This window comes from Rhinatrema bivittatum, chromosome 1 (genome assembly GCF_901001135.1).
Source record: "Rhinatrema bivittatum chromosome 1, aRhiBiv1.1, whole genome shotgun sequence".
NCBI lineage: Eukaryota > Metazoa > Chordata > Amphibia > Gymnophiona > Rhinatrematidae > Rhinatrema > Rhinatrema bivittatum.
In genome coordinates this window covers 3,155,123-3,170,785 of record NC_042615.1, presented here as the reverse complement: position 1 = coordinate 3,170,785, position 15,663 = coordinate 3,155,123, and the positions used below count along the sequence as shown (strand labels likewise).

Here is a 15,663-nt window from a genome sequence, read left to right as displayed (position 1 = left end):
AAAAGTGTGCGTCCATCACAGGAATACACTCGCCGGGCACATGGCCTTCGCAATCTGTTATGGAATGCTGGACGCAACCACAAGGGAGCTCCGGATAAGTGCTGAGGAAAGCAAGGAGTGTCCAAGCACTGGCGGACAGGCTGGAGATACAGGACCCTGGCCTCTGCCGAACCTGAGCACATTGAAGAGACCCAGCAATGCAATGTTGGTCTCTGGAGTAGCCCTCCGGCCACTCGATGTGGTGAGCAGAACTGCACACAATACTAAAGATGAGGTCGCACCATGGAGCGGTACAGAGGCATTATGATATTCTGTTTTATTCTCCATTCCTTTCCTAATAATCCCCAGCATTCTGTTTGTGTATGATATATGAACACAAGATGAGGATGCACCATGGAGTGATACAGAGACATTATGATATTCTCTGTTTTATTCTCCATTCCTTTCCTAATAATCCCCAGCATTCTGTTTGTGTATGATATATGAACACAAGATGAGGATGAACCATGGAGCGATACAGAGGCATTATGATATTCTCTGTTTTATTCTCCATTCCTTTCCTAATAATCCCCAGCATTCTGTTTGTGTATGATATATGAACACAAGATGAGGTCGCACCATGGAGCGATACAGAGACATTATGATATTCTCTGTTTTATTCTCCATTCCTTTCCTAATAATCCCCAGCATTCTGTTTGTGTATGATATATGAACACAAGATGAGGATGCACCATGGAGTGATACAGAGACATTATGATATTCTCTGTTTTATTCTCCATTCCTTTCCTAATAATCCCCAGCATTCTGTTTGTGTATGATATATGAACACAAGATGAGGATGCACCATGGAGTGATACAGAGACATTATGATATTCTCTGTTTTATTCTCCATTCCTCTCCTAATAATCCCCAGCATTCTATTTGTGTATGATATATGAACACAAGATGAGGATGCACCATGGAGTGATACAGAGACATTATGATATTCTCTGTTTTATTCTCCATTCCTTTCCTAATAATCCCCAGCATTCTGTTTGTGTATGATATATGAACACAAGATGAGGATGCACCATGGAGTGATACAGAGACATTATGATATTCTCTGTTTTATTCTCCATTCCTTTCCTAATAATCCCCGGCATTCTGTTTGTGTATGATATATGAACACAAGATGAGGATGCACCATGGAGTGATACAGAGGCATTATGATATTCTCTGTTTTATTCTCCATTCCTTTCCTAATAATCCCCAGCATTCTGTTTGTGTATGATATATGAACACAAGATGAGGATGCACCATGGAGTGATACAGAGACATTATGATATTCTCTGTTTTATTCTCCATTCCTTTCCTAATAATCCCCGGCATTCTGTTTGTGTATGATATATGAACACAAGATGAGGATGCACCATGGAGTGATACAGAGACATTATGATATTCTCTGTTTTATTCTCCATTCCTTTCCTAATAATCCCCAGCATTCTGTTTGTGTACGATATATGAACACAAGATGAGGATGCACCATGGACTGATACAGAGGCATTATGATATTCTCTGTTTTATTCTCCATTCCTTTCCTAATAATCCCCAGCATTCTGTTTGTGTATGATATATGAACACAAGATGAGGATGCACCATGGAGTGATACAGAGGCATTATGATATTCTCTGTTTTATTCTCCAGTCCCTTCCTAATAATCCCCAGCATTCTGTTTGTGTATGATATATGAACACAAGATGAGGATGCACCATGGAGTGATACAGAGGCATTATGATATTCTCTGTTTTATTCTCCATTCCTTTCCTAATAATCCCCAGCATTCTGTTTGTGTATGATATATGAACACAAGATGAGGATGCACCATGGAGTGATACAGAGGCATTATGATATTCTCTGTTTTATTCTGCAGTCCTTTCCTAATAATCCCCAGCATTCTGTTTGTGTATGATATATGAACACAAGATGAGGATGCACCATGGAGTGATACAGAGGCATTATGATATTCTCTGTTTTATTCTCCATTCCTTCCCTAATAATCCCCAGCATTCTGTTTGTGTATGATATACGAACACAAGATGAGGATGCACCATGGAGTGATACAGAGGCATTATGATATTCTCTGTTTTATTCTCCATTCCTTTCCTAATAATCCCCAGCATTCTGTTTGTGTATGATATATGAACACAAGATGAGGATGCACCATGGAGTGATACAGAGGCATTATGATATTCTCTGTTTTATTCTCCATTCCTTTCCTAATAATCCCCAGCATTCTGTGTGTGTATGATATATGAACACAAGATGAGGTCCCACCATGGAGTGATACAGAGACATTATGATATTCTCTGTTTTATTCTCCATTCCCTTCCTAATAATCCCCAGCATTCTGTTTGTGTATGATATATGAACACAAGATGAGGATGCACCATGGAGTGATACAGAGGCATTATGATATTCTCTGTTTTATTCTCCATTCCTTTCCTAATAATCCCCAGCATTCTGTTTGTGTATGATATATGAACACAAGATGAGGATGCACCATGGAGTGATACAGAGGCATTATGGTATTCTCTGTTTTATTCTCCATTTCTCTCCTAATTATATCTAATATTCTACTTGCTTTTATTGATCACACACTGAGCGAAGGATTTCATTGTCTTGTCCACAGTGACTCCAGGATCCTTTTCCTGGGTGGTAACATCTGACTTGGAGCCCAGCATCGCGTACCTATAGCTTGGATTATTCTTCCCTATATGCATCACCTTGAACTTGTCTGCCATTTAGACTGGTTGTTTTATTGTTTGTATATTGCCTAGACCTTGCAGGCAATTAATTCACTGTTGTAAGTAAAGAGAAAACTGATATGCAATCAGAAAACGGTCAGGAAGCCAGATCCTGTGTCCTGTAGCATTTCCTCAGAGAGATGGCTGCTCTGTTTAATCCATTGGTTCCCAGTGGCTCATTCCTAACTAATGATGAGTTGGCCAGAAATTCACTGAAAAGAGTTACTGGGCCGCCAGCGTTCACACATATGCTGTATCAGTTACCCAGTCACATGTCCACTTTCCATCACCACCAGAGAGCTCTCATTACAGCTGCAACTACAAGACGTCACACCACAGCTCACATGCAGATGGTCAGAATTAGAAAATGCTTCTTCCTTGCTGTTTAGTGGCAAATTTCAGAAACTCGTGTTTGGGATAATTTGGAACGTGTGGCACTGAAGTGAGAGTGGCAGCCTATCTGCCTGTACCTCTCTGTGCCAGGGTTTGCCTCCTCGTGCCTGTGTTTACTTTTGCCTGTTTCTGTTGCTGTCTGTCTTCCTGTGCTTCTGTCTGCTGAATTTCTGGCTTTCCTTCCCTTAAACTGATCCCTGAGATGCTCCTGAGCTGGCCACCCCCAGCTGAAGTAAGCTGCTACAATTTAAGAAGATTCCTATGGGAGAGGGGAATGTGCTTGTAAAGGTGAATGAGAAACTGCTGCTGTGCTCAGGCTGATTTCCTGGCTGGTGACCATTCCAACCATGAATTCTGCTGATACCGCAGAGAAGAGTCCATGGCCATAGAAGACAAATTGACCTTCACCCATTAAGAGTCTTAACACTTTCAACCTACCTGACTGCTCAAAAGATGCAGCACTCGGAAAGCCTTTTTAGAAAAGATATAATTTTCTAGAAAAGCCAAAACAATCTGTAGTAAGACATGTCCACATTTTACCTAAATAGCAGTTAGCACACGCCGCAGACTATTCACACGTTGGCTGAGACTCATTGCATCTGGGAGATTTCATTTGGCAGCTCTAGGGGCCTTCTATGCAAGAGACTCCTGGCCAATTCTGATTCTTCTCCACCCCTCCCTGCCCCCTGAATAAAACTATAAAAAATATTTGGTGGCTTCATTCAGCCAATCATCTTATATGGGAGTGAGGTGTGGGGTCTATTATTAATCAAAAGCTATACAGTATAGGACGGAACCAAATACTACTATTATTTGGATTGAGATTTTATATTGTTATTACTCTGCCCTCTTCATTTATCTGACACTTTCCTAGTTTAGTTTATTAGCATTTCTATACCGTTACATCAGACAATGCCTTCACAACGGTTTACAAGTTAAAAACACAAGGGAGAAGAGAAGTATGGGAAGAAGGGAAGAGAGAAAGTCTAGAGCCTGAGTGAGAAGATCAGAGGTGAGAGGCAGAAGAAATGACTGCCACCAAACTATTTTTTGGGAAAATAAAATGTGATCATGCCACTCCACTGTTTCAAGTCCTCCATTGGTTTCCCATCTTACCCCATATTCAGTTCCTGCTTAACTTTCAAGGCACTCCCCATTTCTAATCTTCTGACTCCCTACCAGCCAGGCCATCTCCTTCACTCCTCACAACTGGAATTATTATATTCACTGCCTTTGTCTAAGGACAAAAGACTGGAAAAACCCCACAAAGCCAGTTTCTCCTACCTGGCTCTAGTCTATGGAACTCTCGTCCCCCTCGCTTTGTGTCTAGAGAAAGATTTTTCTAAAGTCAGAAAGATTTGCAAAAGATTTCTGTTCTTGCAAGTGTATGCAGATTAACCTTTTCTACTTACTGTTTCACTCAGTTTTACATTATTTTATGTTTTTGATCTTGTGTAACCTGAATTGTAACTTTTAACTGTTGCATGGGTTTTTATGTTTTTACCTTATTTACATAGCTTTGATTTACCTATGTAAGAAATGTGATCTATCAAGGCTAACTGACTAAGTATCTAAGAGAGAAGATCTGCGGTGGCAGGAGGAAGGAGAGAGGGGGGGGGAAAAGGACTCCATTCAAAGGGGGAAGAAGAGAAGGCCTATGGTGAGAAAGAAAGGAAGAGAGAGAAGATCTACAGTGGTAGTGAGAAGAAGAGAAGGTCTATGGTGAGAAAGAAAGGAAGAGAGAGAAGATCTGCAGTGGTAGTGAGAAGAAGAGAAGGTCTATGGTGAGAAAGAAAGGAAGAGAGAGAAGATCTGCAGTGGCAGTGAGAAGAAGAGAAGGTCTAGGTTGGTGGGGAAAGAAGAGATAAAAGAAGACCAGCAATGAGGGGGGAGGAAGAAGGGAAGAAAGAAGGTTTACGGCAAGAGAAGGAAGAAGGAGATACAGAAGATCTGCCGTGGGTCAAGGGAGAGAGAAGATGTGCAACGGGCAGGAGTATAGAAGAGATCTATGGAGAGAGGGGGAAGAAGGGAAGCGATTCAAATTCAGTTGCACTATTTTATTTATATGACATTACCTATGCATGCGCTGATTTGCATGGATTTGCAAAATTCATCTATGCAAATCCCATGCAAAGCAGCTCATTGGAAGAGGAGTTTGATTCTTGGCCATTTTATGAGATTTACAGGGTTTATCGTGCTTAATGAATCTCCCTATTAGCTGGATACCTCTGAATATTGCCACTTGTCCGGATCAGTAGCCACTCTCCAGAATGCCCCCAACCCACCAACCACTTAGCAGGATAACTATTTACCCACATGAGGCTGAATATTCAAACAGTGCCAAAGGATAGGTCTGAACTTAACCAGCAAATTACGTTGAATATCATCCTCTTCGCTTTTACAGGGAAATTACCGCAGTGAAGGATTTTGTAGAATTCATCTTACAGTTCACTATTTGAGTAACTTGATTTATTACAATTCAGACAAGACGTTAAAAAGGAAAATACAGCTTCTCCTACAAGAATAGCTATTCTACTGAACATCCCATTCTTAAAAGATCACGCACAGGATCAGTCTGCAGCATTTATATTTTTGTAGGCACAAGAGTCTTGGTTATTATAAAGCTCACATAAATAGTGCATCATGAACGCAGAGTGTAAATGTACTGCAGAGCTGATTACATTTTTCAAGATTAAAAACTGATCTTTCTCAGAAGACAACATGCTTTATACTTCTATTTGCAGCAGTGGCAGAAAACGTAGGTCCAATTTGCAGATTTAGTGATTCGAGCATTACCAAGCACTATGCATGTGGACATAGCATGTCTACAGCTATAACTAACTATATGCTCTTGTAGCACTCTGTACCAATGCTATATGTGATGTGGGAGTTGGAAGGGAGTTTGTCCAACCCTCCTAAGAAAAAAAGCAGGAAGAAGCCAGGGAAAGTATCTGTGTGCACTTGGTGGTACAGCAGTAATTAGGATAATGCTAGCACTGGCTACCCAGCTTAGCTCAGTTAGAGGAAAGCCACCAGAAGACATCTAGCTGACAGTGGGACAATATAGATTGTAATGCCAGCACAGGCCACAGGGCCCTAAATGTGTCACTGGGACCGGCCTAGTCTAGTTGCGCAGGATCAGAACCTGTTCTGTGGGAGCATGCAAGGATTCTATACTTGAGAAACTGGGATAGAAAATCAATAAATATTAAGAGATAGATATTCAGTGCCACTTAGACAGATAAGTTTTGACTTATCCAGCTAAGTGACGGCAGCTGAATATCTGCCCAGATCAAAAGCAGCTACATAACCGGATAAGTAGTTAGCCAGCTAAGTGGTGAGCGGGTCAGGGGCGTAACAGGGAAGAGCTGAGTTAGGCAGGTAAGTTATACGGCTAACTTCAATATTCAGAGTTAGCTGGATAACTTATCTGGCTAACTCTGGTTGGGCTGAAGACCTACCCTAAACTTAGCTGCTGAAAATCCAGGCTATGTTAGCTGGATAGATTTTTCTGGCTAATTAGCTCAGCCACACTGAGGCTGAATATGTACCTCTATGTACACAGTTTCATGGCTCTGTACCTAAGGCATACCTGGGAACTATCAGATTTGGCCTGGAGACTCCAGAATTCAAAATAAATTGCCAGACCTGGGCAAGTGGAAGAATTCATCCTTATCCTAGCTGGATAGGGCAGTGGTGATAAAGATGTTCAGATTGCCACCGCTCTGCTATTTATTTCAGACACTGCCTATTAATATCCCTGATAAGATTAGCCAGGCGAGCACTCGACCCGAAGCCCCGCCCCCACCGACGTCATCACCACCGGCAAACACCATCTACCATCAGGAGTCGCTCTTCCAACGGCGACTCCATCAAGAAAATCTCAGCGGCAGGCACCCGAACCCTTTCCCAGTGAAAATAAGTGAAAAGAAAAGAAGGGACAGGAAAGGAAGGGATTTGAGAGGGGCAGGAGCGCCAGGAGAGAACCCGATCCAAAGCCCCCCCCCCCCCACCGACGTCATCACCACCGGCAAACACCATCTACCATCAGGAGTCGCTCTTCCAACGGCGACTCCATCAAGAAAAGCTCAGCGGCAGGCACCCAAACCCTTTCCCAGTGAAAAGAAGTGAAAAGAAAAGAAGGGACAGGAAAGGAAGGGATTTGAGAGGGGCAGGAGCGCCAGGAGAGAACCCGATCCAAAGCCCCGCCCCCACCGACGTCATCACCACTGCCCCTCACTCTCACCAGAATCTCTCCATTTAAAAGAAGAGTGAAACCTAGGCGTCACGCGTCAGGCATCGCGCGACTAAGGAGTGCAACACCAAGGCATGCTCCCCTTTTGAAATAGCCCCATTTGACTCTGCAAAACTACAAATCTGTCTAGTATACTGTCCTCCCACGACTTTGGAACGAAATTGCTCCCCATTTATTGAATTCATGATTGCCAACCTAACCCTCAATAAACCGATTATTATCCTTGGCAACTTTAACTTACACATGGACACAAGCCCCCTATCAAACACTTGCAAAACAATCACAGATGCTCTTGCAACAATGGGAGTAGAATTAGTCAAAGAATCAACACACAAAGCAGGTCACACTCTTGACCTCATTTTCATCAACACCAACATCTGGAATTCACATCATATAAAAATCACTGAAATCCCACGGTCAGACCACTACCTCATCCATTCCACCCTTACTCAGAACAGTCTACCCACCTCAACAGAAAATTACAATAAAACCATTTCATATCGCCCTCCCTTTGATAGCGAAACTCTGCAACAAAATCTCCAAGATGAACTCAAGAATATTGATCTTTCAAACACTGAAACAGCAACGACATCATGTTGTTCCTGGTGAGTTTGGAGTGAGGAAAGTGTAGCAGAAGTGGACCTTTGAGCTGAGGTGGGGTTGTTGCAATCTGCAGGGAGGAGCCCTGCAGGTCCCCACTGTCAGCAGGTGGAGTTGGCTGGTGCAGGGGCCCAACTGGAACTTCACCAATACCAACTCTCGGTCCCCTTAGGGTGAGCTCTCAGGTGCCAGGGGTGGCTGGACATAGGCGCAGGCCCCTGTGGAGATGACAATACAAAGAAGACAGGACGTGGCAGGCCAGCAATGAGGAGTGAGTCAAGTCGGTCGGGCACGCAGCAGGCAACAGAGTCAGGAACAGGCGCAGGTCAGAGGCAGGCAGAATCCAGTCGGTAACAAGGTTCAAACAGACGATTAGGGCAGGCAGAGTTCAGTCAGAGATGGAGTACAGGCAGGTGGTCAGGGAAGGCAGAAGTCCAATCCAGGGAGGAGAGTGGGAAGAAGATCACAGAGGCAAGACAAGATGCTGAAGACAGACAAGGGAGAACTGACTTGCAACCACCAGTAAGCGAGCCTTTTCTGAAGTTTCTCCTCTCTGGAATGCCCTCCCAATTGCACTACGTCAGTTAGCAGATTATAAGAGTTTTAGGAAAGCTCTAAAGACATAGCTTATAACTGATGTGTGCTTTTATTGATTGCATTATTTAACTGTTTTAATTGTTTTTATAAGTTGTTACCTGCCATGAACAAAATATTGGTAATATGGCTATAAATTCTTGTAAATACATAAATAAATTGGTAGAACTGGCAATGTCCTTCATGCAAGCATGTTTTAAAATCCGATTAAATGCATGCGTTAAAGCCGACAAAGTCCTAAGGAAGGTTTGCGAAGTATGCATGTTTTAGTAACCGCTTAAAATTAGGAGCACATGATTTAAAATTCCAGTATATGTCTGCTCACGCATCCACATGCTTGTTTTAAAGTTACCGACTTAGGGTTGATATATACATAAATTCCCTTATGCAAACTAAGACCAACTCCCGCACTCCTAAAGATCTTTTACCTGACCTCTCAACCCTTTTCCTACAAAGGCCCTTCAATCTGACCCAAGCATGCCCAAAATATTCCACAATGGTGGCCTTCACCAACTCCGCTAGTAGTCCATTTCAGGCCATGCCATCTTCTAGTTTGATTTTACAAGACCAGCTCTAAACCCTATACCCAGGTTCCCTTCCATGTCTTATGACCACGTTTTCTAGAAATCCACACAGCCAGCAAGGTTAGTGAGTCTGTTGTAAAATCTCTGTTATCTGCACCATGCATACTGAAGTTTAGATTTTAACCATGGTCCCTTCATGCCATTCATCCCAACCTTCTTGGAAGCCCAAGGCTGTTGTACTTCTGCTATTTAGAGTTGTAACCGCTATGGCATGTAGGTTACCCCAGTCATACCGCTGCTGTTTAGGGCCTTAATCTGGTGAATGAATTCTTCTTGAAGAAAGGAATCCCCTAGGGAAACTGTGTTGGATGGTCCATGAATAGTCACAGAGTGTACATGGGAAGACTATAAATGGTCTGAAATATGTGAGCATGCACTTGGTTCCGACCCTGAACAACCAGATTGAGCAAAATAGACTTGTACTTGAAGAACCTACGTTTCTGTCTCTTCTGAAGAGATGATAGCCAGGAATGGTCCCATCCCAATCCTGATTCCCAGTGCACCAAGCTCAGTCTCCAGCGTCATGGCCTCCAGTTCAGAGATTTGCTTAACAAGATGATGTGCTGCTTCCCTCTCTCCTATTTTTTTTTGTTTTCTACCTTTTTTCCATTAATAATTTCGTCATTTCCCTGTCCTCTACTTCTTATTTTATTTATTGTTTTTTGTTATACCGAGTTTCATGACAGGCATCACATCAACCCGGTTTACAATTAACAAAGTGTGTAAAACATAACATAACGTAACGTTTTTTTAAACTTTATTTTATTGCATTTATATTTATAACACAAAAAGCCTTGTTACAGAAAATCTGACAGGAATCAAAAAGTAATTATGAATTAATTAACTAGACAATATTAAGACCATAAGAACATAAGAACATGCCATACTGGGTCAGACCAAGGGTCCATCAAGCCCAGCATCCTGTTTCCAACAGTGGCCAATCCAGGCAATAAGAACCTGGCAAGTACCCAAAAACTAAGTTTATTCCATGTTACTGTTGCTAGTAATAGCAGTGCCTGTTTTCTAAGTCAACTTAATTAATAGCAGGTAATGGACTTCTCCAAGAACTTATCCAATCCCTTTTAAAACACAGCTACACTAACTGCACTAACCACATCCTCTGGCAACAAATTCCAGAGTTTAATTGTGCGTTGAGTGAAAAAAAACTTTCTCCGATTAGTTTTAAATGTGCCCCATGCTAACTTCATGGAGTGCCCCCTAGACTTTCTATTATCTGAAAGAGTAAATAACTGATTCACATCTACCCGTTCTAGACCTCTCATGATTTTAAACACCTCTATCATATCCCCCCTCAGCCGTCTCTTCTCCAAGCTGAAAAGTCCTAACCTCTTTAGTCTTTCCTCATAGGGGAGCTGTTCCATTCCCCTTATCATTTTGGTCGCCCTTCTCTGTACCATCTCCATCGCAATTATATCTTTTTTGAGATGCGGCGACCAGAATTGTCCACAGTATTCAAGTTACGGTCTCACCATGGAGCGATACAGAAGCATTATGACATTTTCTGTTTTATTCACCATTCCCTTTCTAATAATTCCCAACTTTCTGTTTGCTTTTTTGACTGCTGCAGCACACTGAACCGATGATTTCAATGTGTTATCCACTATGACGCCTAGATCTCTTTCTTGGGTGGTAGCACCTAATATGGAACCTAACATTGTGTAACTATAGCATGGGTTATTTTTCCCTATATGCATCACCTTGCACTTATCCACATTAAATTTCATCTTCTAGTCTCACAAGTTCTTCCTGCAATTTATCACAATCTGCTTGTGATTTAACTACTCTGAACAATTTTGTGTCATCTGCAAATGTGATTACCTCACTCGTCGTATTTCTTTCCAGATCATTTATAAATATATTGAAAAGTAAGGGTCCCAATACAGATCCCTGAGGCACTCCACTGCCCACTCCCACTGAGAAAATTGTCCATTTAACCCTACTCTCTGTTTCCTGTCTTTTAGCCAGTTTGTAATCCACGAAAGGACATCGCCACCTATCCCATGACTTTTTACTTTTCCTAGAAGCCTCTCATGAGGAACTTTGTCAAACGCCTTCTGAAAATCTAAGTATACTACATCTACCGGTTCACCTTTATCCACATGTTTTCAAAAAAGTGAAGCAGATTTGTGAGGCAAGACTTGCCCTGGGTAAAGCCATGCTGACTTTGTTCCATTAAACCATGTCTTTCTATATGTTCTGTGATTTTGATGTTTAGAACACTTTCCACTATTTTTCCTGGCACTGAAGTCAGGCTAACCGATCTGTAGTTTCCCGGATCGCCCCTGGAGCCCTTTTTAAATATTGGGGTTACATTAGCTATCCTCCTGTCTTCTGGTACAATGGATGATTTTAATGATAGGTTACAAATTTTTACTAAGAGGTCTGAAATTTCATTTTTGAGTTCCATCAGAACTCTGGGGTGTATACCATCTGGTCCAGGTGATTTACTACTCTTCAGTTTGTCACTCAGGCCTACCACATCTAGGTTCAACGAAGATAAACTAAATCCCTCTCATATTAAGGTAAAAGGGAGAGACAAAAGCATTAGACCATAAACATAGAGGTAATATAGGCAGGAAAAACTGAGCAGATTGTCATCATATTATTATACAATACAGCCGAACCTCAAGCAGCAGTCAGTACTAGCCAGAGAGTCTAAATAGAATCTCAATTGAGAAGGTTCAAAGTGTACATATTTCACATTAAAATGTTTCACAAGACATTTACATGGATAACGAAGAATAAACTGTTTACGAAATGCCAGAACTTCAGAACGCATAACCCAAGATTTTTTTCTGCGTTCCTGAGTTGCTCTAGTAATATCTGGAAAAATCCAGATTTTCTGCCCATAGAATCACACAGATCTATATTAAAAAAGAAAGTCTCAGAGTCATAATTTCATGCAAAAGCAAAGGAAACCAAAAGTGGGATTCTATTAGACACTTGAACTTCACCAGATTTTTCCAGCAGTTCAGTTAAATTTAGATTAAAATCTTGCTCTTGATTGGAGACATATTCTCTGGCTCCAGATGAGAAATAGCAAGCCTTGGCAATAGGTGACATTTCCACAGGGGAAATCTTAAGAAGGCATATTTTTTAACAAGATCAACTGGAGAAACATAGTCCAAAACAGGGAAATTCAAAACCCTAAGGGCCGGATTTTAAAAGCCCTACACGTGTAAATCTAGAGGATTTACGCGCAAAAGGTGGGGGGGGGGGGGGGGGGGGGGTTACGCGCGCCGGGCCTATTTTATAAAGGCTCAGCGACGCGCGTAAAGCCCCGGGATGAGTCTAAGTCCCGGGGCTTCACATAAGGGGTAATCCAGGGGCTGGGAGGGGGCGGGGCCAGAGGCCTCCGGCACAGCGGCCATTTGCCTCTGTGTCAGAGGATTGTGTGCTGGCAGGTGCAAAAGGTGAAATACAAATTTGGGGGGGTTAGGTTAGGCTTAGTGAGTGGAAAGGCTAGAGGAAGGGGTGGGAAGGTCAGGCTAAGGGGTAGGGAAGTTCCCTCCCAGGCCGCTCCGAAATCGGAGAACGGGGGAGCCTGCGGGCATTGGCAGCACAGGATGCACAATTGTGCACCCCCTTACACGCGTCAACCTCCGATTTTATAACATGCGCGCACCTGCGTGCGCATGTTATAAAACTGGGCATACACATGTGCGCGCCAGGTAGCAAGCGCACATGTGTACGCCTGCGCGTATGAATGAAAATTCACCCCAATGGTTCAAATATCTGACTGAGTTCTCAATATTTTCCAACTTTTTAGCGTGAATCATTTCGCTCTGCAGCAGATTAACTTGTATATTCTGAATATTAGTGATTCTCTTGTTTTTCCTTATGAACAGTAATACAAATTTCAGAACTCTACATGCGCCAGTTGATATCCAAGGTAACATCTGCCATGGAGGAAGTAGATGTTTCAAGAGAAGAAAGGGCAGTCCATAAGAGTCTAAAGTCATAACTGAGAGTTTGTCCAGGGCCACTCTATGAATACCTCTCTCCCGACCTTCACCCCCAGTATCTTGCTCAGCGGCCTGGCCTGCAGAAACCTCCCCCACCTCCAAAGGCATCAAGGCCGGAAGCAGGGATCTTTTCAGCTCAGCGCCTTCCAGGCATGGCTCACCCAAGTCTCCCGATAGAGACAGACGGTGCACCAGGTTCCCACATGCAGGACCTGTGATCTCGAAGACTAAAGGCTTCCCCAGACGTGTGCTGTGGTTCGGCCTTCCCCTAGACACACCAGGAAGTAAGGCCTCAGCCAGTGATGCCATTTGGTGGGGGAGGGGAGGGAGTCCTCAGCACTCCAGGGTTCAAAGAGGCTTCATTGTCCAGCGGTGGGTCCTGCACAGGAAACAACCACCTCCACAACGGGCCCAGCATCTGGAATATTCTGCGATGCTGGGGTAAGAAACCCGTCGATTTCCCCGCTGAACTGGATCAACCAGAGAAGAAGCTGGGGCAGAAAAGTGCTCGCACCCATGCCTGTAAGAAGGAGACCATCTTGTCCCTCTCTGTCCTCTACTTCTAATTTCTGTCGCCCTCATTTTATTTAATGGTTGAATTTCGATATCACAGATCCTGCATGTGGGAACCTGGTGCACCCTCTGTCTCTATATTGGTATCCAAGGTGACATAATTGTGAGTAGTAGATAGGAAACATATTTAAGAGTAACATATTTATGAGGTAACATATTTTCTAGCCTATTACTAGGGATTAATCAAGGAGAAGGAGGAGGGACACTGCTTCTGCCAGAACAATGTATTCTTGTAGGCCGGGAACATGAGGAGTTGATGAAATGTAAAAAAAAGATGTTAGCTGATATTTTTTATTTTCACAGAGAAGGCCAAGACACAGGTACCTGGTAAGCATAAAAGGACCGCGATTCTCTTCCTTGGTACAAATCCTCAGAGCACACAAAGGGCGTCTTTTTATGCCCATCCCCACATTCCCTGCAGTGGGCGAGTCCTCACCTGCTCACATCTCTGACAAGACAAGGTACTCACCAATATCTGCCACCTGGGGCTCAGTTCTGCAGTAAAGAGGTGGGGGGTGCGGACATAGGACACCCTGCTTCCCCCTACCACTGCTCTCTGTGTGACCTTCAGCAAGTCGCTGAACCCCAGCACCCTGCCTGCCTGCCCGGCTCCCCTTCCCAGCCTTCTGCAGCTGTGAGAGTCTCACACTGCCGCTCAGGCATCTATTCTTAGCCTGCTCTTTCTGCCAGCCAGCTATATAAGGCCATGCTGAGAGCTCACGGCTTTTACGCAACACACCACAGCACATATTATTCACAGAGCCATCCCCTAATGCTGCCAGGCAAGGCAGTAAGTACAGTGCAGAGACAGCACAGTGCTCGAATCATTCAGCACAGGCTTGAAATATTTGAGCAGTAGCATCAATCAGGTTTTCCAGTTTGTGCTAATGCAATCATTTTTCTGTAAGTCTTACCATATGTCCCATATATGTTCATTACTAATTTATTTATAAGCATTTCATATTCCATCTCTAAGTGACTTATATAATGTAATAAGGCATTGAGTATGCAAGTAATGGATAATTAAATGTCTGTGTACTACAGAGAAACAATCTATAGGAGGCAGCTGGCTCTGATATTCCTGTGTCTGATGTGAGCTTCAGCCCTCTCTTACTGTAGCTATTCTGAACCTAGCAGGATACACAACTGGCACAGCTGAGAGCGGCCAGACTCATAGCGCCTAAGCCAGCAGCAGAGCAATACTGCTCTCTAGTGGCGAAACATCTCCCCTGCCAGCACTGGCTCCGTAGCTGCAGAAAAAGAACAGGCCTGTCAGACAGGGAGAAATGTCTTCACTTAGGTATCCTGCACGCAGCAAGGAACGTCCAAGCTTTACATCACTTACACGTTTCTCCCTTCTCTGACTCTGCCTGCCCCCCAGCAGTTCCTGTATCTGTACAGTGCCCCTGCATTCTCCCACTCTCTCTCTCCTCCCAGCAGCTCCTGTATACCTTTAATGCGCCTGCCTGCCCCCCTCCCCATTCCCCCTTTCTCTCCCCTCATCAGTTCCTGTATCTGCTCATTATCCTTCCCTGCCTCCTCAGTAATTTAGATAGAAAGCTCACAAGTAGACTGTTTTTCTGTGAAGTTAATTTTGGCGTTTTTCTACTTTTTGTGAGTTTCTGGGTAGAGAAGAGCTGCTGAGCCCCTCTCACCATCTATGGAGGGACAATGGTGACTTGCCACAGTGAGTTTTCTTGGAGTTAAGAACATAAGAAGATGCCATGCTGGGTCAGACCAAGGGTCCATCAAGCCCAGCATCCTGTTTCCAACAGTGGCCAATCCAGGCCATAAGAACCTGGCAAGTACCCAAAAACTAAGTCTATTCCATGTAACCATTGCTAATGGCAGTGGCTATTCTCTAAGTGAACTTAATAGCAGGTAATGGACTTCTC

At 43.4% G+C, this 15,663-nt stretch overlaps 1 protein-coding gene and 1 long non-coding RNA gene across 3 annotated transcripts in view; one reads left to right on the top strand and one right to left on the bottom strand.

Annotated features, from left to right (window-relative positions):
- LOC115097105 overlaps window positions 1-14,394 on the bottom strand; it is a 75,860-nt gene extending 61,466 nt beyond the window's left edge. Inside the window, exon 1 of the long non-coding RNA XR_003858256.1 lies at window positions 14,238-14,394. This is a non-coding gene — a long non-coding RNA (uncharacterized LOC115097105). The remainder of the gene's footprint in view (window positions 1-14,237) is intronic.
- Window positions 1-15,663, top strand: part of SYNPO2 (synaptopodin 2) — a 456,083-nt gene that overhangs the window by 186,572 nt on the left and 253,848 nt on the right. The gene's annotated exons all lie outside the window — the stretch shown is intronic.